Here is a 27,634-nt window from a genome sequence, read left to right as displayed (position 1 = left end):
TGTAGTTATGACGTATTTCACTTATTACATCAAAACGAATTTTACTGTGGCAAGGATTACGTCCGTCACTAACATGCGCCTTGGGCACCTGATATGTAATATAAAGTGCCCACTTCGGGTCAGATTGTGAAGGATAATTCCCTGGAGAAGAGCAAACGCGTTTCCCACCCCACCACTCTATCACCAAATCACTCGCAAGACTATTTGCTCACCGTGTATTTTAAGTACTTCCACCGCCAAAACACTAACAAACATCGAAGCTTTTTTCGGGAATTTAGGTCAAACTATAAGGCAGTCAGCAACCTAACCACTACACCAATCAAGGCAGTAAGATGAAATGTTAATGTAAAATACAAGGTTTCTGCTAAATGTAACGAACTGCGATTAGCGAGTCTGAATTTGCTTCACATTCATCTTCACAGCAAAAATTAAACATGAAACTTCGATTTAACGAATGTTTTATTAAGTATTGATTGATTGTTAAAAATCTTCAAATTTTGCTACATTTGAATTATTGAAAAAAACTTTTACTTCTATTTAATCCCCACCAGCGGCCGAGCGGTAAAGTCGCTGATCACTGGTAGTTCGGTCCGAGGTTCAAATCCCGCGAACGGGCTGGCTGCATGGGCGTTTTTGTGGTTTTCCCCATGTGTAACGTGTATGCGAGCCAGTTTCCATTAGAAAGTCCTCCACGAAGGCATCCCTTCCCTTTGGCAGATAGCCCTCGTGTGCTTCGCCATAATTAAATACACCACTTCTATTTAATCGGTTAAATAATGACTTTTAAATTAAAAATAAACGTTACTCATATATAATTTGGAACAAAAATAGATTCAAGCTTTGGAATACAAAAATTGGGTTCGAGCCGTTTTTTGCGATGTTGATGTGCTTAAAGGGAAGGTAATTTTAGATACATCGCATTCTGTTCTGTCTGCAGTCTGTCGTAAACCACTGGAGAAAAAACAATATGAGTCCTATTCATATCTTGGAGATTCGAACTACTCGCTTATTTTGGCACACTGAAGGAACAGTAAGCCAATGCTAACTTTTGATTTCTTTTATTACGAGAGAGAAACAAGGGTAAAAAATGGCAGCTTGGGAAGAGGGTTGGAGGCGGTATGGAATTTCTAAACACTTCAGATTGCAGTCTACCACCTGAAGAAAAGTTTGTTATTAAAAGTTTTCAAAAAATTAAGTTATTATAATCTTGTCTATGTATTCGGATATCAATTAAAACGCAGGAAACACTTTTAAAATGAGTGTTTAAAAAATTTGCTAGTTTGGCAATTATTCTTTATGAATTCCAAGTATGCAAACTAAGTATTTGTGTTTTAACGGAAGGACTTCATAACGGTGCTTCGGTATAACATGTATCGAACTTACATGCTAGTCGATCACTGTTCAGAGAGATAGAAATCTTCATAATGTTATTGCTGCATAAAGGAGCATGCACAAGCCGAAGATCGCAGTTTCCCGCTCTGAAATGATTGTCGGCAACCTTAATGCCAATCCTGCGTTTTTCGAAAAGGTTTGCACACCTTTATGTAAGACTAACTAATCATGCAGGGAATGAAAAAAATCGCAGAAATTTAGAAAGCTTCCCGCAGCTTTAGAAAGAACGGTAGAACGGTAGATTGACATAAATGTAACCGAACCTTTATGAAAAACCCGAATTGTGTAAGGGTCAATCAGAACAATTTTTCGGTGAGCGCTTCTCAGAAGAGGACTCTGGTATTTCAATAAACTAAACCAGCGGTTCTTAACCTTTTGACTAACGCCTACCATCTATTTTTGACTAACGCGTATCATCTAAACAAAAATTGAAAATTTTCACTAACACCATTACATTTTACAATCATTACTTTTCAATTTTTGAATACAAATATTAAAAAAATTATATTACTCTCAAAGATGCGTTTTTTAATGTTTTGTGTGTTATCTTTATTTATTAAATATCATGTTCTTCGCACTTAAACCATACATCTCATTTATTTTCGTATAGTGTTGCCACTGCTCGCTTTGAAATTATTGAGTTTCTTCGTCAAAAATTCGTTAGTTACAAAATATAAAATCGCTAATAAAACAAATTCCAAGTTAGGGCATCCAAATGCCCGTATTCGGTGGAGGATTACGTTATTCAAAACTGGACGGCTCTGTTGTTTTATCACAATGCGAGAAACATACATGCATTTATGCAGATCCTTCATTTTAAATTTCTTTAAATATAACACATGGTGATAATAGTCGGTGGCAACAATTTGAAAAGTGAAACGGGCTTGCTAATAAATCGATAAACTCTAAGAAAATTTATGAGATACTATTATATTTTTTGGTAGGGACTTATTTTTATTTTCTACTAAGAACAGCATTAATTTTTTTCACTCTTTTTAGGAAATCAATACTGGAAAATTCTGTTATGTCTACGGCTAAAAGAATAGAAAGCAATGAACATGGCTGAATAAATTGCCATGCAGACAGATCGTTTGCCTCCTGCAAAAGTCTATAAGCGGCTATTGACCTTGAGCAAAATTCAGATCGCATAAATTAACGAGTGTTAGACTAAAAATTCAATCAGGATGTTGGGGTTTTAATTTTTGAATTTAATAGCTAAAAATACTTTGCTTCGTTGCGTAACACCAGTGGTACGCGTAGCACCGGTTGAGAACCCCTGAACTAAACTATACTTTCATCAAAATGACCCACTGCTATACGCATATAAGTGTATATACTTATTTTCTTTCCTTATTTATTTTTCAAAAGTAACCTATTTCTTTTTATTCGAATAAATATAGACCGTAAACTTGATAAAAGTCTGTTAAACTAACTCTTTAATATTCTACCCAATATTATATTTTTCATGTGTTCACGCAGTAGTTTAATTATTGCATCTGTTTTTCATTGGCTATTATTGTACACTACGGGAGGGAAAAAAAAAAAAAAAAAAAAAGGGGGAGAGACAGTTCTATATCTCCCGTTCTACTAGGCCGATTGACGAAATTCAAATTGCGTTTTTCATCTCTCGAAAGCGCGACCTAGGATATGTATTAGATTTATATATAGCATTTTTCTAATACAGATATTTTTACTCCAAATCGGACTTCTGAAATAACATGCCATTTTTTTCCCCAAAATATGCCAAACTGCCAAATTTTGTAAAACTCGCATGAGTAGTTTTTAAAAAATTAGCTCTCAAAATTTTAGCTTCTCATCAGTGTTAATTGAATTTTATATATATTTATTAACATGTATTTTTTAATTAAACTTGCATGATTCGTTCTTCCAGAATTCAAAATTTAGGCCTAATCCAAATATAATTCGCCCATTTTTTATGATTTATTTTTGAAATTTATATTTTTTATAATTTTTTCTAAGAACATTTTGTGTTATAACCTATAAAATTTTTAACATGAGCTTAAAGAAGATATATTTCTAGGCACAATTGCAAAAAATGAGAATATTTTTATTCAAAATTTTTTAAGATAAACATGAATTTACATATTGGAGCTTTTGGAAATTTGTCATCTTTTTTTTGAGCGATAATAACGACAAACGATAATACGTACTTTGTTAAAATTATTTAAAAGTATGAACAATAACATTTTCCCCGTCGTCTACAATGAAAAGTAGAAAAGAAAAATAGATTACTATAATTTAAGAAATTCGCCAAATAAATTATTCTTGGCGCAATTTGAAAAAAATTACGCCAAGATAAAGTTTTGAATTTCTCCGTAAATTTCGCACCAAATTTTACAAAATTTAATATTTAGGTATCATTTCAGTCGTAGAATCGAAATATGGAAAAACACTAGCATGTCATTTCAGTAAAAGTCCGATTTTTTTGTCAAAATACCTATGTTAGAATTATATTATATATAAATCTAATATATATCCTAAGTCGCACTTTCGAGACACGAAAAACGCAATTTGAATTTCGTCAATTGTCCCAGTAGAACGGGAGATATAGAATTGTCCTTTTTTCTTTTTCTTTTTTTTTTTTTTTTTTTTTTTTGCTTTCTTTTGTTTTGTGTGTGTATGTGTGCGAAGTGTATAAGCGATTTCAAATATAACGAACTATTTACTGTTAGTAATGGAATATCTCGAATCCTTCCCCATTTAATATTTTTGTTTGTAGTGTTCCCAAATCTTTTAGCATCACGACCTGCGAGCTTGCTAGAAAGGAGGAAGTTGCTTTCTCGAAATTCTCTAGAAGGATTTTTCCTTCTCTGTGAAAGAGAAAGAAGGAATTTAAAACGAAATTATGAAAAGAAAAATTGTTACAACGATTTAATAATAATACATATGAACAACTATCAATAATCGATTAATAAGTATAAATTCAATAATATAAATAAAATAATATCCATAATATACAATAAATAACATAGCAGTAAAATATAAATGTACATTCTTGTAAAATATAAATATACATACCTATAAATAAATATACATACCTGAAATAAATATACATACCTGTAAAACAAAACAAAAATTGTTCAAATAGCTTTTCACTCCTCAACGAAAATTATTTCTCGACGCAACCCATGTTATAAGAAACACCATTCTAGTTACTCAGTATATGAAATCTGCGTTTCGAGAAAGCAGAGCCAGCTATTTCTATGAATGAAAACAGATGCGCAAATTTATCAAAAATGTTGGATTTGCATTTAGACAGCAATTATCAGTTTCAAGCGAGAAATTGATCTTCAGTTTATGTTCACTTACTCATCCTGCGGTATACTCTGAAGATTTATAATTTTTTGAACAGCGACCGTGAGACACCGTTATGAAGCAGTCGCTGATTCAGTTTGTAATCGCTCCCTAATGCTTGGGCATAATATGAAGATTTATATCTTTCCGTTATGGAGTGGGCGCTGTTTAAACGAGCTGCTCTAAATAGAGGTGCTAACCGGTAAGCAAAGGTAATTCTTGTCGTATTATTCTTCCGTAAATTAGAACGACATACCAATAATTTATTCTTTTTTGATAATAAAGAATTGATTTATTTATTCAAGATGAAGTGTGCCTTGGTAACCTGCACAGGAGCGTGAGGTAACAACATTCCCATTTTGCACACCAAATTCTCTTACTGAAAGCAATAACACCCGATTACAAATTCAAAAGTAAATTTATTAAACCAATATTTAGCATGCTGGCGTCTACGCTTTAAATAAAATTCTTTTTCTATTTTTTCGAGGCTCGAGAAATTGTCTGGCATAGTTCTTTTTTAAATGCAATAGATTGGGGCTAGGAGTTAACTCCGAGGTCTAGTAAAAATATTCATCATGAATTATCTTTAGCTTAAAGACGTTAATCTCTCAAAAGTAATAAAAGACAGCGATAAGCGTAAACTTGCGCGCCTTTCCACGAGGGAATTTGTGGGCTTGGGCTGACTATAGTTCAGAACAGTGAGCATAAGCAACAAGAACAGTCTAGAAAATTAATTGATGTATTGTTTTTAAAATGATAAAAGATTGTGTGCAACATTTGTGGAAGGATAACTATATCATCAAATATTGTAGGTGGACGCTCTCTAAAATTTGGAAATTTTTGTCATTTTTCGTAGTGAACTATCATTCACTTGAAGCTCAGCAATACTAGGCAAATGAAAAATAAATGGCAGAAATGATTTTCAGGTTTATTTATGCTGAGTACTTTCAAGCGCAAACACATTTTGTGGAATAATGGATTTGTCACCACCTTTTAATCTGAAAGCTTACAACTCATTGAATTAAAGAGATAAAAAATGTCTGTCTTTGGTCACTAGAAGAGCATGTCTTAGGGTGTCAAAGAAGTAATTAAGTGTAAGAATGATAATTCGAATTTGACTGTCAGTGGTGATGGTACCTGGAAGACACGCCATACCCCTTTAGTTGGAATGTGTCCAGTAATAAAAGCATTCTGAGGAAGGGTGGTTGATGTGGAAAGTAACGTTTTTGCAAAGTAACGATTTTATTTATTCGAAAGACGGGAAATTTAGAAAACAATATGAGAAGTGTCAACACATCGCTTTCAAACAGCCGAATCCGTGGATTTAAATTGAAAAAGAAATATCTTATATTTTTGCCGAATGGCAATAGTGCAGAGTGGAGGATTACGTGTATTAAAATTTCGCTGAGTGGAGGATTACGTGTATTAAAAATTCGCTGAATCTAGGGGCCGTTGTTTTCAAACAATACAAGAAACTAGTTATTCGAAAGGTGCGAGATTTGGAAAATAATATCAGGGGTAGAAAACAGAACATTACAGCAAACAAACCTAAAAAAGTGGTTCTGTGCAATGTTGGGAGTTGTCGGATTTCTGCCATTTTTTTATTTTTCTAATGTCATACATATTGTGCGATGTGATGTTGCTGCGAAACCATTCAGTGATGTTCAGAACTTCATGGTGAAGATTTGGGAGTTTTTAAATTTGAATGTGTTAGGCATATTCAGAAAAGAATTGGTATTAAGAGCATTAAACCTCTCAGTGGAATATGTCGCAGAACGGATGGTATAATAAAGAAAATGACAATTTATTATGGAAATGCCATTAGCAAGTATTGCAGTTCTGTAAAAGATATGCAGAAGTCGAAGGTGAACAATATTTTCTCCAAATTTTGATTTATGTGGAACCTACTCCTCATTTTTGCCGAATAGATGATGATTCGTTTCGTACATATTTCACAAGCTGGGCGGATAGAAATCTGAAATCGTATAAGCATAAAAATTCGATGATATGAAAGATATGCTTAAAGATTTTAGTATGCCATTATTTAAAAAAAAAAATGCTAAGGAGGACATACACAGAGCCTAAATAAATCGTTGAATACTTTGATTCGAAAACTGTATTCTGAGAGTTTTGACTGTGGCTATGACATAACAGTAGTGAATGAGGCAGTTATATATATGCGGCTTAAGTGTGTGTCGCCGATACTTTATTGGTTGCTTGCGGAACTGTAAATTGTTCTATTCCCCCTGCAGTGCAGCGCGTGACGAATATTATAAGAATGCTAAGCCGGAAAAATTAAAAATACAAAGTCACGCGCATTTAACATTTAATAAATAAATTTAACATCTGTTTGTCGCCGATAGTTTATTGGCTGCTTGCGTAACTGTAAATTGTTTTATCCCCGTGCAGTGCAGCGCGTGACGAATATTATGAGAAAGGTAAATTAAAAATACAAGAACACGTGCATTTAACATTTAATAAATAAATTTAACATCTATATATAATAGAATTCGGAAATATGCAACCGGTAAGGATGAAAAAACAAATGAAATAAATAAATATCTTTATTATATGCGGCTTAAGTGTCTGTTTGTCGCCGATAGTTTATTGGTTGCTTGCGTAACTGTACTAGCCAATGGGGTGAAGATACCACGGCACAAGGTTACCGTTTCAATTGAGACGTAGACAATTTCCTGTAAAACTTGCCTTTGCTATGATCATTCATAAGTCTCAAGGGTCAAACGCTTAAGCGTGTTGGCGTTTTTTTACCTGAGCTTGCATTTAACCACGGTCAACTTCATGTTGCCTGTTCGAGAGTTCTTGAAAGAACGGACGTAAAATTAAAAATAATGGATGGTCCTCTGCAAGGCGAGCTAATGAATAAAAAATAATAAATAAAGCTTAAAAATGATAGAAAGATCTACACAAGAAATGTTGTGTACAAAAAGATCTTTGGCATGTGAATTAACATTTTATTATTTAAATCACCTTTATTTATTGAGCTAGCGGTGGCTTCCTTCATTGCACTCTACTTTAAGCAATTAAGCAAGTAGAAGGGGGAAACTCCGTGGGGCAGTAAGCAAAGGGGCGTCCTCGCCGCCTGCCCTGGGTAATTCAGTTTGAATTAGCTGACACCTTTGCACAAATCATTTTAATTAGAATTTATAATATCTAGAACAGCAGTCATTTCGTATGACCGCCGGGCTTTCTAGTTATATATAATGATGGTCAAGCTGGGCGGTTACATGTTATGAATGCACTTAGATGCGGAATTGGGGATAATGCAGTCAAGTTTGCAGCAAACAATGGTCAGCGTAGCCGAAAAAAAAGGAAAGGCTGTTTACAAGAGATGCTCGCAGAGCAAAGAAACGTGTCAAACTGGCTGCAGTAAACCTGTATTGAAGAAAAGGTAGGAATGGTGTTTGCAGCTGAGCAATTTTAGTGCTATTTCTGAGTTATCTCTGAAGGAACATTAAAATCGCTATATTGGAAGCATTTCCTCAAAGTGGTAATTTTGGTATTTTCGCTCACTGTTTAAAAAACGTGTTATAGCTACTGATTTAAAAATGTCGAAATAAGTACGTGATGATATTGCTAATAAAATGCACATAATAGCTGAAAAATTATTCTTTAAATGCTTGTATGATTTTACATGGAATTTTTTTATATGCTATTTCTGTTTCAGATCTTATCGTCATGGTGTTAATATTTTCTGATAGATTAAAATTTCAATAGGTAAAGAATTCCATTTAATATGTTTTTCATCACAAAGTTGTGAAAATTATTACTGTAACTATTGTACTGCTGTTAAATTTGCGCTTTGAAACAAATTTGAAATTTTTAAAAAAATACATTTTACTTTTTCTTCGTAAAAAAATTCTAATCTACTATTAGTAAAATTAATTAAGGAATATAATTAGATATTATAAAAATGTACCACTGGAACGTTCATGACCATAACATTGTAACTTATTAACATTCGAAAATAAGTCAAATTTTTCACTTTTCGCGCTGAGTAAAAGGAAAAACTCCTCTTAATCATGAAACGGATTAGCAAACTATAACTGGTTTTGTATGCATTTAGACACACAAACACTGCTATCCACACACTGATGTTTCATACGTAACATGCGGACGCACGAGGCATATATTTGTTCCTTAAACCTGAAAATCGTTTTGGAAGCTAATAATTCAGAGCGTTATGGAGGACGATATAATACGGATATTTTGGTTTAAAATCATATTGCTTATAATTTATTTACTGAGAAAGAAGTGAGAAAAACAAAAAAGTACGAAAAATGTATTATTTAGAATATGCACGATTTACGTTTCGGATACTAGATGGCGCCACTCTAAACGGGACGAAAGACAAATGGCCTTTTTTCTAAATCATTGTGTTTCGGTATAATTTTAATAAACTTAAAATTTTATGAGCTTATTAATTTAACTGAAAATATTATGTACATGGAAAAAGAATGCTCCTTTAACCAGCGAAAATAGGCTGTTTAATGGAAACTCAAAGGTGAAATATAAAAAGGTGGGGAAGAAAGAAATGAAAGGTATTTTTAAAATAAAATTTGCTGCAAGAAATTTCATTTCCAGGATAGCCTTCTTTACATCATGATTTTATTCTTGATTAACCTTGTATTGTTCTTTGCAATAAAATGTAATATTTTTAAATCTGAAGGCACGATAATAAATTCTTTTTTTGAGGCGACGGGGTGGCGAACATGTTTGTAGTTGTCTGCGGCCAAGAAAGGTTCCTTTTCCATTATATATAGAATTTTTAATTTATTATTTGCGTGCCTGAGAAAATACCAGTTCTTGAAATGTGATGAAGATGTTTAATTTCTTTTAGGAGTTAAAGTAATATAATCCTTATCTAAGAGATTTAAGAGCGAAAATTCTTCGTCCTCATATCTGTTTTATTCATTTATGGTTTTTAAATTTTTCGAATTATCTGTAATTTATGTAACTAACTGCTTATGCATTCAGACACCTGTAGCAGCTATTATGAAAAAAAATTATATAACGATATTAATAAATCCAGCTGGTGCAATTTAACGTCTCCGGTTACTCATTAATAATCACAGAGATGAAAAGTCGCATTTATTGCTTTTAAATAGTTTAGTTACTAGGTACATAATACGCATATTAATACGACAATATAGATAAGTCCCATTTTTCTTTTCTCTTTCCAGTGTTAATTTCATCTTTCCTACAGGGTTCAAATCCGGCAAACAAGGTGGCTGCTTAGAAATGTTCGTATTTTTTTCTTTATGTGTGACCTTGAATACGATCCAGTTTCATTTAAGAAACCTTCTATGAAGGCAGATTACCTCTTAGGATGATAGTTCTCATGAGCTTTCCTTTATGGCAAAATAACAAATATTAATACATACTAATTGCAAGAAATGCAGCAATTTAAGAAAATTATTGACTTGTGAATATATGCATGGCTTCATGTAAGCAAGGCTTACAAAATTAAAAGTGATGTAAAATTAGAAATGCTGGTGCCCTACAGAAGGCAGTTAGTAAAGGTAAAAAAATCAAAATTAAATAAAAATTTAAATAATGAATTTAAATAATTAAAATTAAATAATGAATTTAAATTTAATAAACTTAAAAATTAAATAATGAATAATGAAATTTAATAAAACAGAAAGAAATAAGTAAAAATTAATGTTTTATGTTAAATTACTAGCAAGTAATTAAATAATAAATTAAAAATACTCTTATCTCATTTTATGTTGGGCTTCAGCTGGAATTTCATTTTATTCAAAATCTCAGAAATACTGAAATCGGGTTTCTGGTAACTTTAAGGCCTGCATATACGACTTAAGAGTATATAAGTATTTTTCTCTCCTTTGTGCACGCCTTCGTGGTGTAATGTGTAACTGTAAACATATTCAAAGCCTATTCGAGAGATCCAGGGTTCGAGACCCGGCGAATGCATTGCACGTTTTTCATCTCTTTTCTGTACCCCCCCCCAAAAAAAAAAAAGTTTGTAGGTGGTGCCCGAGCTAAATGCTGATGGACGATAATTCGTCACCACCAGGATTTGGCAACTGGATCCGCTAATTTCTTTGTCCTAATTCACGGCCTCCTTTTAAAAGTGGAAATATATAGGGTATTTTCTACCTTCTTTCCGCATGCCTTCGTGGTGTAATTGAGAGTCTACTCAGCGCTTATTGGAGAAGTCCGGAGTTCGAGTCCGGGCGATGAAAATGCACATTTTTCATCTCTCCTGCTTTAAAAAAAAATTAATGGCTCTGCAAGTCCTCACTGAAAATTTCTTGAGCCGTTTAGAAATAAAAAATTGCTGAAACTTCAACTATATTGGAGCTGGTTGAGAAAATAACTTTTTATCTACACAATAATTAATTTATCAGCTGCTTAGATACGTAGTATGTTTAATTTAAATTCTTGAAGTTTCTATTTGTTTATTGAAACTTGGTGACATATGAGCTAAGTTACATATGATTTACGTCACAACTTTAGTTGATTAAAATGTGTGCTTCGATCAACATCTATAAAATGCGGCTTTTATTTTTAAAACTTTGAAAAAAATGTATGAATCATAATATCTAAATATAAGATATGTATACCCCTTAAAATATATGTAGACTTCACGAAAAATGGGCGTATAAATGCAGTAGCAAATTTAGTAAAAAAAAAAAAAAAATAGTTGATTCACGCAATTAATTTGCGAGTATGCAATGATTAAACTAACATTTCATCAAAAAATATATAAATTCTTAATCTGCGTGTATTATATATAAAAGCAGCGAATAAAGCGCGATCCTTCACATGAATATACGTAAATTTTGCATATAATATAGGAATAGTATAAGATAAAAATATACGTAAATATCTACTATTTTTTTTCTGGTTACATGTTATGATACTTTTATGTTCAATTTTTGCGTTTTTTATACAAAGAGTTATTCGTAATTGCACTTAATTTTCGATTGCATTTTACGAATACATGCTACTTAAGTAGAGTTTAAAACACAGTCTCGAAACATATTTTGAGGACTCTTCTGATGGGAAACACAAATAATTTTATATGATTGGTAAAAAAAGCGTCCCGTGATTTATTGCTTAAATAGCCCTGATATTTTGTATCTGCTGTCCAAAAACATGAGTTTATTCAAAAAAACTTTCAAAACGAATGACACTTCTTTGAATCCACAAATACTTCTAAAGTTTAGGGAAGGGTTTGTAAACCATATTTATAATTCCGGTATGTAAGTCTAAAGCTTGCACACACAGATATGTTCAGAAATAGGTTGCTTAACTTGCCACTGCGTAAACAACCCTGCATTAAATAGCTAGTTCTCTGTCATTTAATGTTTCGGCGTATATCGCTTACCATTAGTGGTAATCATGAAGAGAGAATGACTTAGCTGTACAATCTAGCAGTTAATGTGGTACTTAGTGAGATGTCATCCCTCTCGGAAATGTTAGTGATATATGTTAGCATGACACATAAATGCAGGCGAAGTTATTATAAGGCATTTGCAGCAAGCAGTCTACATAAAAGGAAAATTGGCGGAAGTGTTTCTAATAAAGAATCAGTCAGCACTAACGGGAAAGTTACAGGGCTAAAGATGCAAATTAATACTCAGTAATGTATCCATATCCGTGGGCTTTACGGTATGAGCATGTATCGGAATGCTATACTTAAGACCATATTATTGTAGCGAGACACAGAAAATTACGCCAACAAGGTATTAAATGAAACAAAATTAAATGATATAAAGAACGTTATGAACAATTTTGCATTTGTAACGTACTTTGTTTCTCTGTGACTTGTAAATATGAAATTAAAGTACCTTATCTTTTCAACCTAGTCCTAAATGCCTATTCCTAGTCCTAAATGCCATTTCCAAGGATGACAGAATTCATGAGATCACTACATTCCCTCAGAACACTTCATAAGTATTAAATCATTCTTTCGAAAAGCGGATGAGCTTATGTGCTTTTTGTCAGTATTGGCTTCCGAAAATAATACTGGAATGACGCAGTTTAACATGCTAGTACCGTTCTCGCTTGGTGGATGTTTTTAAATTAGAAAGGACTTCAACGGAGAATTTCCACAATGTTTCTCTATTTCGTTGCATTATTTTGCATTAACATTCCCTCTAATAATTTCGTGATTTGACGAGTGTTACAATTTTCTCGAGAATTCGCGAAATTTAATAAATTAGATTATCAGATGCTCTAGCAAACATCTTGTTTCCAGAATACTTACATTCGACGCAGAAAAAACTTTTAATTTATTTTTCAAATTTTAAGTTCATTACTTAGTAGACTGAGCACTTCAAAAAAATAAATGTATTACTAATAACCAACTTTTTTAATTTTAACGATGTATTTATATAAAATTAAAATGAATTAATTTTTAATACCTAAAACTGATAATTGATTCTGTTCTTTGCGTTTGTTCGTTTTATTTATGTACGTAACATTTAATGTTTTAGTTAACTTACTTCTGTAAACTCCGTGTTGTACATATGCGGGGTACTTGACGATACATCTGATTTACATCCATAAAATAACGTTTCCCGCAAAAAATGCCAACCCTAAAATTATTTTCTTTTTATTAATTCTTGTTCTGATTTCTTATTGATGTTTAGAATATATTTTTACAATTACTATTCCTGAAGCTATCTAGTAGGGTTTTGCAATGCTTTTACGTTTCTATCAAAAATGTTTTGTTTGTTCTAGTATAACTCGACTGTTTCAGTGAAGATCCTTTCTTCCGTTTCTCCGTTTCTCTCTCGAGAAAGATAAATTTCTGTCTGCAAAGTCGCATATTATTTGGCTTCAAATATTTCGAGGGTCGTAGCAGAATTGTGGCAACCTACACATAAAAGCTTAGATATAAAATATGTTTTTGAAAAAGTATGTTATTTTTTATGAGAATACATTGCATTTTTGATATGAAAATGGGCATCTCCCAAAATTCAGAGGGGACTGCGGATTTATCTTATATCCATCTATCTAGCTGCGGCAGGATGGAAATATATAATCGTTATATATGTTGCTAGAAGCTTTTTTTTACATTGCCATCCAAGGACTGTTCTGCATTAGACAATAGTTTAGAAATAAATGTATTCTGAAATGCGAGATTAATTGAAAATACATATTTGTTATTTTATAACTTCATAAGCTATTTTCATATATCTGCTACTTTTATAACTTCATTTTTCGTAAGTAAGATATTAATATTTTTTTGTAAAACGTTTTAATGCACGTACATAACATATTAAATAAATACTGGCAGTCAGTTTTAGTTTTTCTTCACCAGAGAAATTTAATGTTTAAATTAGAATTTTACTCATATTTCAGTTTTGCATTTTATATATTTTATATATATATATATCTATAGCATTTTGTCTTTAATCAAAACAAAGACAATGAATTGACGATTAATATACAAATGCATTCTGTCTACTCGTGAGGCGAAGTCTGTTAAGTAAAAGATAAATGAATAAATATCACTTTTGCATTTTATGTGATTTTTGTTCCTAGGGGTATTTCATTATGAAATTTTTAGTGGATAATAAAATCCCAACCAAAAGCTTGAATTACACTTTTATTAAATAACACGAAAGCAAAACGTTATGAGAAATGAGGATGAATTCAGTACATATTAATACAACTGCATTTCGAAAACATCCTCTTATGACAGTTTTGTGTTTTCAAAAAGCGCTCGTTGTCTATCATCATATGCAATGAAAAATTAAATCTTAGAGAGTATTATGAGAAATGTATTGAGATACTATCAGAATTTAAAGGAACAACAGAAATGTTAGTTTAAGAAATTATATATATCAGATTAACTTAATTAAAAATCCGTAGAAATTTCTATTTAAAATTGTTATATTATTTTTAATTATAAGCGAAAACATATTTTCTTATTTATTAAAATTTTTAATTGAAAAAAACTGGTTTCTGAATGTTCACATCTGTTTTTAATAATAATTAGAATGCTCTCTTGAAGTTTAAGAAAAGAACATGAGAGAACATTCTAGATCTAGGGGAAATGAGAAAGAATAATTTTAAATGTTTTCCTTTTTGGAATTAGAGAATGTGTGGTCCTCATCTAATGAATACAGAACCCTCGAGAACGTGAAGTGCATAGATTATCTTTTAAAGTAAACAAACTTGTTGCTTGCTGTGAGAGAGTGGCCATGGACGAAGCGCATCCCCTTTTTTGGTCATGGCGACGAACCCATTAGTAAATAAATACTTCTATTTCGACAAAGAAAAAAGATTCATTGGAGAACGAGGCATCAATGCTTCAAAGTTGCTGTTCATTGGCCAAGACAGATACAAAAAAGTTAACAACCTATCGCTTTTTAGCGAAAATAATTATCGCTAGTCTATAAATTATTGTGTGGTGTTTTTGGAAAAGAAATTTCACAAAATTTACTTTATACCAACGTCATCTTTATTGCCCTTATTTTGACTGAAGCATAGTAAAAAACCTTAAAGTTTAAAAATGTTAATTTGAAAATTTTATTCTTTGCAATGTAATTTAAACTGCACGAAGTTTTAGAATTTTATATTTGTTTCGTTTTTATTAGAGTTCATACATTCTAGTTTTCAAAACTAAGGTATTTCATCGTTAATAATGTATACAAACATATGGACAGCTTTATAAATATTCTAGACCAATATTTATCGTGTTTAAAATGTATATTAGACCTATTTTAACTTATTACTGCGAGCCTCTTATAACATGTAGTAAAAAGGTAATGAATAAATTGGAAGCTGCTTAGAATCAAATCCTGAGACTGATTACTGGGGCAGTTAAAACTACTCCAATTCAGGCTATGTTATTGTTTACCGATAACTGGCCAACAGAAGAGATTATTTAGGAAAAGGCCTTGTGTCTTTATGACAAATTAATCCAGATAACACCCAGACAGGATTAATCGTCTTCCAGGTAACACTTAATGGTGAAATTATGACATAAGGAAGAATAAAAAATTAAAAACACAGACAGGTCCTATCCAGAGAATCCTGACCGTACGAGAGAACTGATATCCTTCCTGCTGCTGAAATGTTTCCAAATCAATTAGACCTTCGGTGTGTTTGATGTTTGGAGGGTCGAATCTACTTTCACAGGACTAGTTTCGATGGTTTTACTAGTTTTGCATTATCCTCAACTGCAAAAGCGCAAATGAACGAAGTAAGATATAATGATAAGGTAAGATAAGAAAGCCTGGACAGGAGACAAGCAACAGATGGCTCCAGTAGCTTATCTCCTGTCCAGGTTTTATTATCTTATCTTATCATTACATCTTAGTTTTTTCATTTACGCTTTTGCAGCTGAGGATGTTGGTTCGGTAAAACCATCGAAACTTGTCCTGTGAAAATTTGAAAATATAAGGCTGATTTTTGTTGTTTGACTTCTAAATTACTTGCTTACTAGGTGTGAGAGTTTTGATAATGCTGTTATTTTGTCAGATTCTATGTCTGCAATACAGGCTTTGAAACCTGAAATTCTCTTTGAAACCTGTCAACTCGCAAAGTATTAAAGACTGGATATCTAATTTAAGTATTAAAGACGCAAAGTATTAAAGACTGGATATCTAATTTAAGTACATTACAACATTACAAACCTTACATAAAAGTTATTTTGCAGTGGGTTCCGGCTCACTGTGAACTATTTGGTAATGAAATAGCTGACTTTTAGCTAAAAAAGGAATCAAAATCCTACTGATTCCATCAAATCCTATCCCTTATTCTACTGTAATGCGAGTAATAAAAGAATGTATGAATAATGACTTTTAATCCAGGCAAGCAGAACAAATTAAAGAGTTGGAGGAATTCTCTTTTAAAATTGCCTACTGCCCCAAGACAAATCGCTGTTGTAACCTTTCGGTTAGAGACTGGACATAATTGCCTTGAGGGTTATTTATTTAGATTTGGCATTATTTCGTCCCCTAACTGTATATTATGTGGGAGAGACACTGTTATGGATGCTTCTGATCTTAAGGAATGCCTTAAAGTGAGTGAACATCTATATGACAGATACTGGCAGGCAAGAGAGAGGCTTTAAGATCTTCTGACTGTTTGAGTTTTTCCCTCTGACCAAATTATATTCCAAATTTCTGCATTTTGGTCTTTTTCATGTGTTTGTGTTGAGTGTACTTGTCACACTCTAGTCAATGAATTGTATGTTCAAGTGCTCCTACTAAAAATAAAAAATATATAAACTTTGGTATCTGTAAGCTATTTTTGTTGTTCAAACGTATCGACAGCTAGAAACTAAATTTTCAGCTTGATATTTATTTCAACTAATTCTAATATGTTAATTAAACATTAAGAAACTTACTTTAAATTAAGTTCAAAAAACAAATTTTTAAAAATTCCTAAGTTTTATAAAAAGAGTAAACCTTTTAAATAGGCACAATTTTGGAATACATGCTGACGACCTAATTTTTTCTTCTATTCATTAACAGAATACATATGCTTGTATGCAAATAATTATAAACTTCTTTATTTTTTTACCGCAACTTGACATTTTATGGCATTCTGATTCTGATAAGTCCATAGCTTTGGAGGAATGTTACTAAAATAGCTTTCATTAGGGATTGTAGACGCTCATCTTTTAATTTCTGATTAATCATTTGTTATTAATTTTAAAATGTGAAAACAAGCTGTTTACATGTAAATGTGTTTTTATACAAAGGGGTTGTTTATTAGTGCAAAAATTTAATAAACGAACTTTTTCATTTTATGGCAAGGACGAATAAAAGCTTTTTAAATCTGTGTCTTCAAAACTTTGAATAAGATTTATAATATAGTGTAAAATAATTAGTGACATTTATGGCTTTTTCGGGTAAGTTATTCACTTTCGATTTTAGTAGCAATGAAAATAGTATTGTACACTAGAGTTAAAATAATTAAGATCTCAAAATCTTTGCAGTACAGTATTTGCAGGCCATAAAAATTTGCTTCTGGAGCAGCGGCCGGCCCATGGACCCCCAGTTTAAGACTATATGATAATTGTTTCGTAATAATGTTAAGTAAAATTTCCCTTCGATATTATTGAGTAATACTGAAATACGGAAAATTTACTCTGGTATTTTATTTGCAACTATATATGTTAGAAAGAGTACATAACAATACATTAATGAAATACACGGACGGTAAAAAATCCTATAAAATTAATAAATGATATTAAATTAAAAAAACAATGAACCTAAATACTTTTTTATTTACTTTGTACTGACATTGATAGCACTGAAAAAAATGAAAATTAATTTACCTTGCTGTTTTAGAAAATATATGAAAGATTATCCTTTTATGTATACTTACTCCTTATTACAATAATTACTTTTCTATTTAACGCGCATAACGTTAGTATATAAATTTTAATATATTAATTATTAAATTTATACATTAATGCCATCTAACAATGCACATTGCCAATTATGTAAATTTGAAATAACTTGTTATAAACTTCTTTGAATTTAATAAAAAATATTATAAATTTATTCTTAACGTATGAATTAAAGTAGCGAAATATTTTCTCGGAAGTCATCAACAATTTGAAGAAATATATGACTTAACGATACTACACTTTTTTGAGAATCTATAATTTTATAACTAAGCAATGAAGGCTAAATTAAAATTCTCTTCGGCTAATAAAAATATGTTTTTTCTTCGAATTTATTTCAAATTCAAATGCATAAAATACATTTTTAAATTCAGTACCTTGTATAGTTTATGGACATGCTAGAATTTCGCTATTTTTTGAAAATTTATACAAACTAGGCAATTGTATTAGTGGGTACTTAAATCTATAGCTTTAAGCTCTTTTATATATTTATTTATGTTGAAGAAAAACGTAATTCTGGAAAATGCTCCCTCTCTCTGAATGTTTTTAACTGACCTTTTCTATGCCTGTAAAAAATATAAGTTTGTGTTTTAAAAGGAATGGAAAGATGATATTTTATATATATAACACATTTTGCTTTTTATTTCAAGAATGTAAATACTTTAAAGTAGTGCGCAAGAAGCTGCGCATCAACGATATCGCTTCTGAAATCTCCATTTCAAAATTTGGAAACTTCCCAACAATTGCTACACCGATATAACATGAATTATACCTAGACTTCCAGAGGAAATATCCTTTTCCGATTGCACAAGTAGAAAGATTGCAAGAATTTCCATACTTTTGCTTCCGTAGTCCAGTGATTTTTCGACACGTGAAGTCTTGTTGGGCTCTCTCTGGGAACGATAACGCAAGAAATCAAATGCAAATGTGCCCAAAATAGTAAAGCGTAGCAAGTAAACGGGATATTTTGAAGTTAGGAGAAAAAGACTAAAAAACCATTTCCACTTTCTTCCATTCCCGAAATTGGAAAAAATTCACCTCTATCAACTGTGGCGTAACTTCTTTTCTCGGGTTTTTGAGAAACGTAAAGAAATGTTCAGATATTAGATACGAAAAGCGCTCCCCTAGGGTGGTAAATTTTTATCAAATCCCTATGCCATCAAATATAATTTGTGTTGCTTAAAATTATGACTTTCTTCGGAGTTTCTTTAGTTACACTGTGGGCAACAAAATTTATCATATGGAAACGTAAACCTCAAATAATGAATTTCATAATATGTTTTGCACTATATTCAAATCAAGTATTAAAATCTGAGTTCCAATAATAAAATTTTCTTGTATGGCACTGTTTCTGAATAATTAAGTTATCATGATTATTGTTATTTTGCATATATAAATGAGCCACTGAAATTAACAAATTCTACGAGTTTTGTATATATGTAAGCAATTTTAGCGAAACTGTATGTAAAATTATAGTATCAAATGTAGGATGTAACATGAAAGATCTCAAGACAATGAAGCTTCGCCGCAAAAATAAGGTTACAGGAACAAATCCGTTTAACATTGAGAATAATGGTTAGCCAAGCTGGCGATGGTTTAGGCAATTAATTTTTGCCGTCGAATTTGGCGATGAACCACCAAAAGTCGACAAATTTGGGTTCAGTTCTGACTTTTTAAGGCAGAGTTGAGTTCGTAGTATTGATATATCTCCGTGAGAACTTCGCTCTCTACGCACAATGCTCGTCTCGCACAATGTTCGTTGTGTTTGACGTTCTAGAAGCTTGAAAAGATAATTGCTGATTGTGCTCTTTCATACTGAGAAGAGCTGTACGAATACTTTCTGAAAAGTTCTAGCACTGTAAAGCGTTTTTATTGGGAAAACAAATTTTATCAAGCTATCATCGGTTTTGTGTGCATGCAATCCATTACGAACGCGTACACATGTTACAGTATATTAGTAGGAGTATTTTAATTTAAGCACTCTAATGACTTTTGATGTACATCACTTGCAGATTACCATTATGAGGACCGATTTTATTCCTTAACACATTTTCACATGTACAGAGTGTAAGAAGATCGAAAATTTCAAATTAGAGGTGATAGAACATGGCAAAAGTAACAACTTTCGTAACAAAACATGTGGCGGAATGTGAAATTTAAACGCTGAAACATAGTAAGTACGAACAACATGGGGAGGAGAAAAGTTGTTATAATTACGGATATTTGCAATAAATAGCATTTCGTCACTGCGTTCACATTTTGCATTCCCGCACACATTTTATTACAAGGATATTACCTTTATCGTGTTCTACCACCCCTAAAGTTAACGTTAGGAAATTTGTTACAATTTGTATGTGTATATAATAATGTTGATTTATTGACTGCATAAATGTCAATCTATATTTAGGAATAACTGAAGTTATATGTAGGTACAAATAGAAGTACATAAAATGATCTTGCAATTATATCGAATTAAATATTTCCTTTAAGCGGCCACAAATAACATGGCACAATAATTAAGACTGTTTAAGAATTTTTATATTTGTGATTTCATTACTTTATGATGATACATGGCAGCAAATCAGAAGGTTCGAAAAGAGAAAAGCAAGTACATCTTCTAATATATAGATCTGGTTCAAAAGGGTATGGTTCCCAAGAAGGATAAATTTTCCTCGAAATCTTATTCGATGATTTGCTAAAACGTAATTGCATTAGAAGCGTTATGTACGGTAGTATGGCATAGATTTATTTGATATAATGCAGTTCAGACAGACACATAATCTCACACGCATAAGCCGCACGTCTTTTCACAAACACACATGCACACACACAAAAAGAAAAAAAAATTTGAAAGCTTTCAGATTTTATATTACGCCCGAAAGGCCGTTTTTTTAATGTTTTGCGTGTTATCTTTATTTATATCTGCCATGTTCTTCGCGGTTAAAAACTTAATAATTCAATTCAACAGCAATATCACAAAATGTTTAAAAACGGCATATCTTTAGAATTTCCGGTAGGCAGTCCCGCGCGCTAAATATACGGAGCGATGTAATGTAGGACGATAATATTCGGTGGCAACAATTTTAAAAGTTATTCAGCCTTTTACAGTGATTCAACGCAAATTCCCGTGTCGAGATTAGTTGCCCTTCTGAGATAAGGCTCCTTTGAGATATATATATATATATATATATATAAAATCCAGAAAGGTTTTAGATTTTAAATTACGTCCAAAGAGGTTTTTTTAACATTTTGTGTTTATTAATGTTCTTTGCACACCATAAAATTCAGTTCAAGACCAATATCACAAAATATGAAATCCTTGAGTTTATTAATCAAAAATTCGCTGAAGCGTTACAAAACATGGAATCGATAGTAAAAAAAAATTCAAATTAGGGCTTCCACATGCCCATATTCTATGGAAGATTACGTTATTTAATTTTGATGGCTCTAGGTACCTTTGTTTTATCACAATGAAACATACATATATTCAAACATACATACATTCAAACATACATACATATATTCAACATACATATATTCAAACAGAAACATACATATATTCAAACAGATTCTTCATTACTTAATTTCTTTAAATATAATACAGGGCGATAATATTTGGTGGCAACAATTTTAAAAGTGAAACAACGCTTATCGTGAATCGGCGTAAAATTCCGAAACGAAATTAATAGTCCTTCTGGGCAAATTGCCCCTTTGGACTAAAAAGAAAATCAAAGATGTGACTTATATAATCGAATTTTTAGAAATAGTTGCATACAAACTATTGGCAATATAGCAGTGCATGCAACATAGCACACGTCATTTAACAATTCATTATAAAATACGTTGTTGTTGGCTGAAAGTCACATAGAATCGTACAAATTTAATTGTGGTTGCACGGTTAATTTGAAGAAAAATGTTTAGCAAACAATTTAGATACGACGCACATTTTAAACTGCAAGATGTGCTAAACACAAAATCATGTTTGTATTGACCCATAGTAAAAAGTTTGCGTCATAGTGCGATAAGAACTCTTTTCCTTTTACTTAATTTTAAAACCTCCAAAATGAAAAAGAATATTGTAGATAGTAGGCAGGCAATCTACGAGGTATTCCCTGAGAATTAGAGGTAAAATTTAAGAGTGATGCTTTTACACGCGAGAATAGGGTCTTATAAACAGTTTCTATTTTTAGGATAGAAATGGGAAATACCAGAACCAAAATGAAGAATATAAGGGACCTATCGGCCAATTAAAATTAGAAGTTTGCTTTATATATTTTTCATGTTATACACACACATGCATATCTCTCTCTCTCTGTCTCTCTTTCTCTCTCTATATATAGAGAGAGACAGACTTTATGCATAAAGTATATATATATACTATAGTATGTATATATACTATACACTATATGTATGTATATATACTATACACTATATGTATGTATATATACTATACACTTGTAACAGACCTATTTAAGTGTAATTGAACTATTTTATTCACGCTATGAACTCATGAACTGTAACCGAACTATTTTATTTAAACGCCATCTCGTGGCGATATGAAAAAACGTCAGTCGACCTCCAGCCGCCATGATGAAAGCTTACTATGTTATGTTATTCTCAATGTTTGATGTTCCATTTGGTATATGTTTCATTTTTTATGTATATTTCTTTTGTTTGTAACCGTTCCTGTGTGCTCTGTTAATAAATCCTTTTAAAGCTAGCCGGCATTAGTGTCTATTGAGGAACGGCTACATCACATTGGCGCCCAACTAAATTTGAATCCAAAATGGCGCAACAAAATGTTTAGAATTTCTGTTTGGCTTTAACAAGCTCTTACTCCCGAATTTAACTTTTAGTTGCTGGAGATCGGCTCAGTTTCTTTTCAGGTGTGGACTACTGGTCAAATATTCTGGAAACCAATTCTGGAATTAAAATTGTCATACCGTGCTGCTAGCACATCGAATCATCAACTGGACAATTTCAACGGAAAAGATAAGTTTCGTTTACATTATCGTTTAATCTGAGTTTAAAGTTCTTTTAAACTGATTATTTATTATAAGCTGCTTCTTAAAGTAAATGTAAATTCTTTACTGAAATCTCATTTATTGATACTACATAAGAGTATTAAACGAAAGCAAATGGCTTTCTGTTAACCAAACGTTATTTCTTGAACTGTAATTTGTTATTTTAAAATGTTAATGCGCATATTAAATTAATTTGTAGATAATATTGTTTCACTGAATACATGTTTTGATGTTAAAGTTTGAATATATTCATTGACGTTGTTCATTAGAATTTATTAGTTTCGCTTCTGACATACAGCAGCAGATGTTTTCCCCCCGCGGAAATGTTTAGACTAGCGATGATTTATGATGTGTTTACGTCAAATCTTTTATTATTTTTATTTCCTTTGAGTGCTGTTGTTCCTTATTAAATGTTTTATTCTACATAAAATAAAATATTGTACTTGTTGATTTATCTTTCGACGAACATTTTGAGAAAATGATTATAGTATAATACTTTAAGAAAATACGATTGTTTTCCTTTAATGAATGCATGTCTTGAAAATATTTCTTGAAGCGAAAGAAAATAATTATGAATAAAATCGAATGACTATTTAAATAAAGTAAAAGAGTTACTAAGTGTGTGTTGCTTAATCAGCTTAATATTTTGTTAAGATTAAGATTTCGAAGAATTCAGCTTAAATATAAAAGCTTATGGTAAGACATTTATGTATGTTTTTGTATGTTTTGCTAAGTAGTAAACAATTTTTGAGCAATTTATTATATGTTATTTTCTTGATACAAGTTGAATTTATGAGGGCATTTATTGATATTTTTACGACTTCGAAATAATAAACTTTGTGAATATTATTGTTTACATTTATAAATACTGTTTAATAGTGGTATATAAATGTACGAGTAACATTGTTTACATTCATACATGCTGTTTAATAGGGGTATATACATTTTACTTAAAGGTATAATTATTAATTCTAAAATACTGTATTGTGAATAAAATCGAAATAACAACAAATTCAACTTCATATTTTCCCTTCCCCCTGACCTCTCATATAATTATGGCTTACCTTGCCAAAGCACGAAAAGAGGATTTAAAAACTCTCGCTGCAGAACTGGGTTTCACTGTAAACGACACTATGCGAGTAATAGATCTTAAAGATCTTATTGTCAATTCTGACACTTATGATGAGGCTTTTACCAGGAATCTTCTGGAAACTTTAATCGAAACTAGACAACAAAAACAACGTGAAAGCAACGATCTGGAGACACGTCAAAGAAAAGAACAAGAACTTTTATTAGAATTGGAACGTTTAAAATTAAACCTGACAGCTGCTAGCTCAAACCCTAACTATGCCGCCTTTGCTTCAAATGCAGCTATTGGAACAAATATTCAACACCTAATCCCTAAATTTACAGGAACTTCTGACATTGCAACCTACCTGAAAATTTTTGAAAGACAATGTGAGAAAGTTAATATAAAACAAATAGATTACATCACTCATCTCCTACCTCTTCTGCCTATAGACATTTCGCAAATTATTTTAAGAGAACCAAAAGACAAATTAGAAGATTATTCTTACATCAAGAAGATTCTGCTACAAAGATTCAAATTAAATGCTGAATCATTTCGAATTAAATTTACTACACACCAAAAACACCCTGGGTCTTTATGGAAAGATTTTACTTACGAATTAAACAATTATCTCGAAGAGTGGCTCCATAGTCTCGATGTTACAGACTTTGAATCACTCAAAGACTTGGTCCTGACGGATCAGCTTAAAAGAAGAGTCAGTAGTGACGTTAAGGAGCATTTTATTGATACTTGGGGAAAAATAAAGAGTTCATCTGAATTAGTACAGAAATTGGATGATTATGAAGCTGTACGTGTTAAAAATACGAACTATAAAACTGAACTTCCTGGCAGGCGGAACTATTCTTACAAACCGACTAATCCATCCAAACACAAAGTAGAAAATCGAACAAGTGACATACAGGGAACTCATAAAACCTTTTCAAATCGTGTTCAGGAACAAACAGAGGAAAAGCGACCTCCTTTAACATGCTATGGGTGCGGAAAAACTGGTTTTATCAAGTCTAAATGTCCAGACTGTAACCCCCCAAAGACTTCAAATTCATCAAATTTTGGCACTATCCAAATCCGATCCTGTTTATCTTCCACTCGGACTGTTGTATTTCCAATTAGTATTGGTGGTGTTTCCGGTACAGCTTTCGCCGACACTGGTGCTAGTCACTCAATTGCAAGTGAATCCCTTTATCATATTCTGCAAAAACAAGATGCAGTATTTGAAAAGATAACACTACAGGTGTCTTTCGCTGATGGTTTGGTATCTGAAAAAGAGGTACTTCGCACCGAACAAATCATTCTTCTCGAAGGCAGAGCGTTCAAAACTCCGCTCCTTGTGTTGCCTGATGCCAAAAATAACTCGACTCTGTTAGGAACTGACTTTCTTCAAAAAGCTAAAATTGTTTTAAATCTTGCTGAAAATAAGTGGAACTTTTCTGATGAACCTCGAAGAAAATATAGCTTCGTGAAACCTCATCAATCCCAAGTACTGGAAGAAACCCCAGTTGTTGTAAACAACTGCGAACTACGATAAAATGAAGGACAACAATTAACTGCAGCCCAACGGCTTGCAACTGATGCATTGCTTAACAAATATCACACTTCAAAGTAGGGGGAGAAGCCACTCCATTCATTGAACACCATATTAACACAAGAAACAGCCCCCCTGTTTCAGTCCCTCCATATCGAATGAGCCCAAGTAAGAAAGAACTGTTGAAAAAGGAACTTGATTCCCTTCTAAAACAAGGTATCATAAAAGAATGTGAAAGCCCCTATGCCTCTCCTGTGGTTCTGATTCCCAAGGCAAATGGAAAAGTACGGTTATGCATTGATTATCGTAACCTAAATGCTCAAACCGTTCCAGACACTTATCCTTTGCCACGTATAGATGATTTGTTGAGTGAAGCAAAACCGACATCTTATATGTCAACTATTGATTTGAGATCCGGTTATCATCAGGTGAGAGTAGCTGAAGAAGATCAAAATAAGACTGCTTTTGTTTGCCCTTTTGGTACATATAAATTTACGCGAATGCCCTTCGGATTGAGAAATGTTCCTGCCACTTTTTCTAGATTGATAGATAGGTTCCGTTCTGGACTTAATAATGTGTTTGCTTTGACATATTTAGATGATATCATCGTGCTGTCATCTAGCTTTGAAAAGCACCTTTCTGACTTAGAACAAGTTTTCCAACGTCTATCGTTATTCAAGCTCAATGCTAATCGTGAGAAGTGCCACTTCTGTTGTGAAAAAGTGAAATATTTAGGGCATTACATTACTAAGCATGGTATAGCTGTTGATCCACACAAGACTGCTGCCATTGCAGACATGCCATCGCCGAAAACTGTTAAGCAAGTGCAATCGTTCGTACAAACGTGTTCCTGGTATCGTCGATATATTCCAAATTTTTCTCAAATAGCCAAACCGTTAACGGATTTAACAAAGAAAAAAGCGCTGTGGAAGTGGGAAGCACAACAAGAAAATGCTTTCCAAGAGCTGAAATCCAAATTAATTAGCCCGCCGATTCTTAAGCAAGCTGATGGAACGAAGCCTTTTATCATTCGCACAGATGCTAGCAATGTAGCCATTGGAGCAGTGTTGCTACAAGGGGAGAAAAATGAAGAACACCCTATAGAATATGCCAGCCGCTTGCTGACTGCATCAGAACGAAACTATTCCACCATAGAAAAAGAAGCCTTAGCAGTAGTATGGGCACTCAACAAATTTAGAGGATATGTTGAAAGCCAGTCTATCACAATCACCTCTGACCACCAACCATTGAAATGGCTGATGTCTTTAAAGTCACCAACTGGTAGGCTCGCAAGATGGGACTTAAAAATCCAATCCTACAATCTGACTATCAATTACATTCCTGGACGATTGAACTATATTGCTGATCTATTGTCTCGTCCTATTTGTGAACACTCAAGTACAGATTCTTGTCAAGTATGTGCTGTCTCTGTCGAAATCCCTACTATTAGCCCTGCAGAATTAAGACAATCACAGCTAGAAGATGATGATCTTCGGAAGATCATCGAAACTTTTGAGAGTCCAGAGAAAGAAGCAGACTGTGGAACTTGGACTGGAAGAGGCTACGTTATGAACAGAGGAGTTTTGTACCGATATTCTCCTGATTCAGAAGAGGAAGAAGCTCAACTAGTTATACCTCAAAAAAGAAAAGCAGAAATCTTGAAAGAATATCATGATTCGCCAAGGGCCGGTCACTATGGATCTGAAGGAACATTTTATCGAATAGCAAAAAGATACTACTGGGTTGGAATGAGAAAGGATATAGCAGAATATGTCAAAAGCTGTCTCGAATGCTGTCGTTATAAAGCCACTAATCAAAAGCCATCTGGTTTACTTCAAACTCCAGTCTATGCTCAACGTTTTGAAACCTTGTCAATTGATCTTTTCGGTACCCTTCCTGAAACACCGTCTGGTGAAAAATGGATTTTT

General features: G+C 32.5%; 1 protein-coding gene across 2 annotated transcripts in view; it reads right to left on the bottom strand.

Annotated features, from left to right (window-relative positions):
• Positions 1 to 27,634, bottom strand: part of LOC118198065 (flavin-containing monooxygenase 5-like) — a 99,481-nt gene that overhangs the window by 5,947 nt on the left and 65,900 nt on the right. The window lies entirely within an intron of this gene.

This window comes from Stegodyphus dumicola, chromosome 7 (assembly GCF_044657685.1).
Source record: "Stegodyphus dumicola isolate Sdum_Otavi_A_Nest chromosome 7, ASM4465768v1".
Lineage (NCBI taxonomy): Eukaryota > Metazoa > Arthropoda > Arachnida > Araneae > Eresidae > Stegodyphus > Stegodyphus dumicola.
Note: the sequence above shows the minus strand (reverse complement) of the source record. Positions and strands in the feature narration are given on the sequence as shown.